The sequence below is a fragment of the Juglans regia genome, chromosome 9 (genome assembly GCF_001411555.2).
Source record: "Juglans regia cultivar Chandler chromosome 9, Walnut 2.0, whole genome shotgun sequence".
In the NCBI taxonomy this organism is placed as follows: Eukaryota; Viridiplantae; Streptophyta; class Magnoliopsida; order Fagales; family Juglandaceae; genus Juglans; species Juglans regia.
Window position 1 is genome coordinate 20,739,160 of NC_049909.1, and position 7,763 is coordinate 20,746,922.

The window sequence follows — 7,763 nt, forward strand, 5'->3', positions numbered from 1 at the left end:
AGACTACGCCTCTAAATAATTTTTAATTTCTTTAAAAATATATCTAAATAATTTTTAATTTCTTTAAAAACATATTTAAAGGCAAACGCTGTATAAATGATTTTACAGAAAAGAAATTTATTATACATAATTTATTATTCTTCCTCATATATTATATTTATAATTTTTATAATAAAATGATGAGATATTTTTTATAAAATATTAAAATATCTTTCTTAAAATATAAAATATAAGATGATAAATTGTAATTAATGAGAATAATTTTTTCAGATAAAATTCAATATATATTTTCATAATTTTTTAATAAATTTATATATTTGATGCAAAAAAATTCGTTCACGTTGTGCTGTATTTATTAAATGGGTTGAATTTTTATTTGAATTTTGTTGGATTCATATATTTTGATAAAAAATTTAAAATTAAAGATTTGTTTATTTTTAAATATGAGATGAATTGAAATTAAAGTTAAAATATAAATAATGTATTATTATAATATATTTTTTAATATTATTTTTATTTTAAAATTAAAAAAAATAAATTTTTTATTTTATTTTATACTGAAAATTGAGATTATTATAATATTTTTTTATTTGTTATTCCGATGTCTATAGGATCCGTCCAAAATTTGAATCAATGGATCCGGAGGAAAAATATTATTTAATTGTAGTGTCGAATATACCCCTGTCTTTTGTTGGAAATGGCAGGGTTTTTGCAGAAGGATATTGGGGCATTTGGACTGGAGTGATGGGTAATGCTGTGATTTTTGGTTTTCTGTTTTATTTTTTTGAATTAGTTTTTTAAATCTTGTGTTGGGAGTCAGTTGCAGTGCAGTGTTATCTCGTCGGGCTCTGTGCGTTGCGACATCCTGTCGAGAGGTCTGAAATTTCGGCGTCTAGTGGATTTGCCCTTTTGGTTGGAAAATAATTGCAAGACTGACCCTAACGGTTCTATTCGTTGGGCAGGTAGGAAAAGAAAATGGATCGGGTACAGGTAGGGCCCATGTCGGCATATTCAAATGAGGGGAGGATCAAGGGTAAAAGGGGTACTTCCTGACTATTTTTTATGAATATAATTTATAATAGTTATAATTTTAAATAAATAAATCTCGTACTTGATATCTATAATTTTTTTTGTACTTTTTAAGATATAATTTATTTTGTTATAAAGAATTATACAAAATTTATTTATTTAAAATTTATATAAATAATTTTTCTTTATAATATAGTACGATTTGATTTTAAAAATAAATTTTAAGATTTAAATCTTATAAATTAAATTTATTTATTTAAATAATATACTCCACACAGATTTAAAAATCAAACAACTCTTAATCGACAAATTCCTGAATAATTAATTTAAGCTGTTAACGACAATCATTGAAATTCAAATTGCCTTCCTACATTTGAAGAGCTCAATCGGGGGAGCATTTTTAGAGAGTTTTGAAATGTTGCAAATTATTCAATAAAATTTTTAGAGAGTTTTTTTATTTATAAGTTAGTGTGTAAAATATTTCATTCACACTATTTATAAAATATGTCTAACTGTCATGCATTAATGATTTAAAATATAGATATCAAAATTCTAAAATGCAAGCACAATCTTGTAATCATTTTTTCATAAAAAAAAATAAAGAGAAAGATATACAACAAAGTATTGGATCTTTAGAGTTATTTATATTGAAAAAAAAAATGTTCGTGAAGTCTCTCAAATTTACTTTCAAACTTACAGTTTGATTATTTTATTTTATTTTTATTTAATAGTTAAAAAAATAGTTATTAATAAAATTATGTATTTTTTACTTTAAAAAAATAATAAAATACACTGTTGGGGGGCTTGCTAGCAATATCCTATTGAAAACTCTTTTATGATAAATAGGGGAAGCAAATATCAAAATTAGGGGTTGAGAATTCAAAGAGTTCAAAATAGAAATTTTAATTTTAATTTTAATTTTTATATCAAAATGGATTCATTTTTTTTATTTTTAATTTATTTAAATAATGGGTTCATTAGATTTGTTGGGATACCAGAAATTTTTTATTTTTTATTTTTAAATAGAAAAATTCTATTCCTAAGCCTCATACACCACACACCATCATTTTTATAATTTCTTTAATTTTATTCTCTTACCAAATATGTGATATATGGATTATGAATAGAATAATTCAATTATTTTAAGAATAATAAAACCAAAAAAAAAATTTAAAAAAATTTTAAAAAAATAAAAAAAATTTGGTATATGGTGTATAGACTTATGAATAATAATGTTCTTTTAAATAATAATAAAGAAATAGTAAAAGAGTTAAATGAGTAAATAATGGACTTTAGTATTTAAAATTTAAATATTCAAAATTATTAAATAAACCCGATGACATAATTGAACAAGATAAAACTTTCTGCTTTCAAACTGAAACTTTGTCTTGTCTGGTTTGAGATATAAGAAAATGGTAGCCGACAAATTCGCATTAAATGTGGTTTGGACTTTGGAGCTCATGGATAGGGATTCTTTCGTCGTTGCAGATAGGTTCATTCAATGTGTGGATTCACATAGGATTCCCGGCCTTCCTCTCTGTCTCACCTGACTTTTTTTCTAAGCTGACAACGTGAGCAATTTCATCATCGTTTTTGTACTCATGTCTTAAAGAAAAAAATCAAACAATTCTCTGTATATATATGAGAAAAATTACTAAAATCCGAGAAGAAAGTCAAGAAACAAGACACAAGAATTTAATATGTATCAGCAAAGCTGTCTGCATCTACGTACACTAGTGAGGAGTGAGCCGGTCAGATGACTTACGATAATATTTTTTTATTAATATTATTATTTTAATATTTAAAAAAATTAAATTATTTATTATATTTTATGTATAAATTTATAATGATGAAAGGAGTTTAAGCGAGTTTTGTATCCAAAAATCATATTTGTACATATGTTAAGTTGAAATGAGTTGAATTATTTATGTATAGAAATGAGTTGAAATAATGTAATAAGTTTTGTAGAACTTATTTAAGATGAGTTAAATGTGTTTGAATGTTAAGATAAATTTAGATATATTTATGAGAAGTTGAAAATAGTTGTAGGTCTAGCATATAAAAAGGTGTTGAGTTGAAAAAAATTATGGATCTCGAATATAAAGAGGTATTGAATTGAGATGAGTTTAGTGATTTGAGAGTTAGGTGTTTAGATGTTAGATTCAACTTAAAATTAGACTGAACAGACTTGATTTTAATGCAGTCAAAGTTCCAAACATAATATAGCCTTCGCCAAGAGTTTTTGACTAAATTTTAAGGTTTAGATTAAGAGAGAAATAAGATTTGTAATTTTAAGACGGGTAATTTTTGTAAAAAAAATAGATAAATTTATGACTTATATGAAAATCTTTTTTTTTTTTTTAACGAAGGATCCCATATATTTTTGAAAGAGAGTGTTGTTTATATACTTAAAAATTATATCTAACATTATTCTATTTATTGAGCATTTAATATTGTTGGATGAATTCATTTATAAATATTGAGAAGTCTACTTAGTATGAAAGCCCTAGAGTAGGATAAAAAAATAAAACTATAGAAGATCAAAATCCACAAGAGTACTATAAAAGAAGAAAAATACTATGATTTTCAATCACATTACGCTAAGCAGCCCACTACCTTCTTCCTCCACTGCTCAATCTTTTTAGTCTTATAATTAAAAAAAAAAAAAAGTTAAATAATACGACTGACTCTTCATTTTTCAATTTATTATCTCAATTGCAATAACTGAGATGATATATTTTAAATAGTTTAATTAGTCAATTAATAATTTGAAAATTATTTTAAATATAATATATGAATTAATATTATTATAACCATTCAATTGCAAGGAAAAAAGTCCGTTTGATGTACGAATTAACAGTAAAATGAAAGGTAATAATACCATTAGCTTCAGTGGGCCGAGAAAATGATGGTCCATCTGGGGGCCAAGCTCTACATGGCTTTTTACCTAAAACAACCTTTGAACATTTGTGGGAAATTTTCCCTCGACAATTCCATTGATTTCAGCCCTGAAATGGAAGCAGGGTCTGCTACTGCTCTATTTCCTTTTATTTTTTATTTTTCAACACCAAATCATGGAAATATTCTAGATCTAATGAACATTACCAATATATTAATCCATACAAATAATAACGAAGAAAATGAGGAAATGTTTTTGTGATCATCAAGAAATAAGCTGGTTCATGCCCCATTTTTAGCAGCAGCTCTGAAGAGAAAATTTTAGTATTGATAAACAAATGAGAAACGATAATCGAATGGTTTTATTGCCAAAAATTAGAACAGTCACGAAAAATTGATGATGGTAACTCAGAAACAACTAAGAAAGAATCAATTTTTCTACCTATATTTGTCAAATGAGCAACTTCCTCTGCCGTCTTCACAACTATACCATGTCTATTGTCTGCTGGCAGCTATACTATTTGCTTTCTTTGATCTTTGCTCCAAAGATGAATTGTTAATTCAATTTGTAGTTTGTCCAATAAACCCTTTAATATAATCCTAATCAGAATGACCCAATCCATTTCTGATATAGTCAAGAACCTGGACACACTCTGCCATGCTTGGTCTTCTTGAAGGAACCTCGGATGTACAGATGAGCCCCAACTTCATGACCTGAATAAGCTCATTCTCTGCAAAACCACGCAAACTCCGATCAAAACAATCTGAAGGTGAGCCACTTTCCAACAGTCCCCTAACATATTCACACAAAACGACAACCTCATTTGCTCTTGGACTCTCCACCGGTTTTCTGCCTGTAACCAACTCCAAAAGAATAACCCCAAAGCTATAAACATCACACTTCTCACTCAGTCTCAAACTTTGAGCCAATTCTGGCGCGACATACCCAACTGCAGTGTGGAATTTAGTTAAACCATAGTTATCCAAAATGGGAAGCAATTTTGCCAACCCATAATCTGACATCTTAGCATGGTACTCCTCATCTAAGTATGTTAGTCGATTTGATGTTGAGATGAAGAATTGGAGGTCTACAATCATGGTGAAGGTAAGCTAGGGCTCTTGCCGTTTCAAGAGCAATGTGAAACCTCCTAGACCAATACAATGGAGTGTGGCCACCAGCAGTACTGGTGCCTGCATGGTTAAGGCCGTGAAGGTTATCATACAGATTCCCGTTTGGGACAAATTCAGATAGAATCAACTGCATTGTCGAGGACCAGTAGTAACCCTGAAATGCAACTAGATTTGGGTGACGAAGGTTGCCTAGTTGTCCAATTTCTTGCTCAAATTCGTCTTGGTTTCTGATCCTTCCCAGAGTGTCAAGCTTCTTCACCGCAAGTGAGATCCCACCTTCAAAATTAGTCCGGTAGACTGTACCGATTGACCCACCACCAATCAGACACTCCTTGTCAAGCAAAGCTTTGGTGCCAGCCTCCCAATCTTCATACTTAGAGGGCAAACTTTTGCTAAAGAGAACCAGCTTCCCAATTATTACATTTGACTCGGTTGAACCCAGCGGTATGCTCTCAACAACCATTGGTTCATCAACTTTTTTCCTTCTGCGAGCCCTAATGCTCATGATGGATACCACACAAACCCCAGTAAGGATCAGTGCAGCAGCAACAATTGCAACAATGACAGAATTACTTATGACCTTTGTATTCCTCAGTGAAGAACTTGATCCGTTGACCTTTGCTGAGCAAGATGTGTCCAAGGGGGGGCCACAGAGCAGGGGATTGTTAAAAAATGCATATGGACCAAAACCCCGTAGAGCTGAAGGAATGGTGCCTGAGAGGTTGTTGTAGGATACATTAAAATGAGTTAACATTTTCAGATTTCCAAGAGGAGGGATTGACCCAGAAAGCAAATTATGCGACAGATCCAGAACTTGGATTTTTGTAATGCTTCCAAGGCTTAGAGGGATTCTCCCGTTGAGTTGGTTTTGATGTAGGTCAACGAATTCTAGGTTAGTCATGCTGGAAAGGATATCAGGAATTTCTCCGTCTAAAGCATTACCAGAAACATCCCTGCAGAAACATATTACAACTTTTTTTCAGGTTTGAATTAAAGCAGTTTGATGTGAATGCAAAATAATTTAAGAAGGTAATTGAACTCACAGCACAAGAAGAATCCTGCAATTGCTTATTTCAAGAGGAATTTTGCCAACAAGGTTCAGATTGTGCAAATCCAGAACCTGAAGCAGCTCAATGCTGCCAAACTCCTTTGGAATGGTACCCCCCATCATATTGTTACCTAATCTAATCACGGAAAGCATCTCCATACCTCCAATTTCTACTGGGATACTCCCATTTAGCTTGTTAAATCCCAAGTCCAAAACTCTAAGACTTCTACACTTTGTAATGCTCAACGGAATTTGCCCATCCAAATTATTTGTTGAAGCGTCCAGAAATTCCATTCTCCCACTGCAGGTTATCATGTCAGGAATCTCCCCATAAAACCCATTATGGGATATATTAAATAAAGAAATATTTTTTGATCCGAGAATACCAAATGGAGCCAGCCCGGAAAACATATTGCTACCAAGGTCCAATACTTTCAAGCTCTGGCATGCCGAAAGCTGTTCTTGAACACTTCCCGATAGCCTATTGCTTCTTAAAATCATGTACTTTAACAATGGAATACTACAAACTCCCGAAGGAATGCCATCACTGAGATTATTGAAAGAGAAATCAAACCCCTCAAGGTTCATGCAGTTCAATATTGATGCAGGAATCGAACCCAAAAGCTTGTTATAGGACATAGAAACATACTTGGTTTTATAACAATATTTGAATAATGTTGATGGTACCTCCCCAGCAAAATCATTCCTTGACAAATCCAGAAGCCGAATGCTTGGTAAATCACCAATAAACTCCGGGATTGACCCAGACAACGCATTGGAACTCAAGTTGATCTTCCACAACGTCTGGATGTCAGCATATTCTTGAGGGATAATGCCCGAAAATTGATTCCCAAACAATGTCAAAATCCTCAAAGATTTCAAACCCGATAAGGCTGGGGATAATACCCCAACAAGACTAGTGTTCCACAATACAATTCTTTCTACGAATCCAACCGAGTTACAGAACACCCCACTGTAATCCTGGCAAGGATCCCCACTCAAAACCCATGAACTTAACCTATTGTATGGATCATTGGTGATGTTCCCCTTGAATTGAAGCAAAACCTCTTTCTCGGTTACTGGTGAAACTGAAACAATTCCAAGAAAGCAATAGAGAAAGCACAAAAGAGCGTGTGAGAGACGGACTTGATAGAGTTTTCTCATGCTCACAAAACTCGAAAGGTAATTAAAAGGGTCTATCCGTTGGCATTGTAGTAGTGTGATCCAGCTGAGATAAGATCAGGGTTTTCTAGCAACCGTTTACAACATCACGATCACGACCAAATAACAACATTCTCACTGAAATTTAAGAGAAACAGTACCCAATTTCTGAACTCACTTATTGAAGCAAAAATTAAAAATTTGCAAGTACCTATAGCATTATAGTCTTTTGCTTCTGGAATCTGGGTTCTTTCGGTGAAGGCTGAATAACAAAGATCTGGTCTTTCTCCTTTCTGAGGTTGAATCCAAGCACCAAAATCTGAGCTTGGAGAGAGAGAGAGAAGGATGAAGGGCAGGCAAGCATGGGGGTGGAATGCAATGGAAATGGTGAAATTTAGTGACTGCTGTCATTGCGGGTGAGCCAAATTGAATACAAACTGCTTTTACAAATCCATGTATTTAGAGGTCGCCAACAACAAAGCTGAACCACTTGCAT

The 7,763-nt window shown here is 32.0% G+C and overlaps 1 pseudogene; it reads right to left on the reverse strand.

Moving 5' to 3' along the window:
* Window positions 1-4,231: 4,231 nt before the first annotated feature.
* Window positions 4,232-7,550, reverse strand: LOC108990831 (annotated as a pseudogene).
* Between the last annotated feature and the right edge of the window lie 213 nt (window positions 7,551-7,763).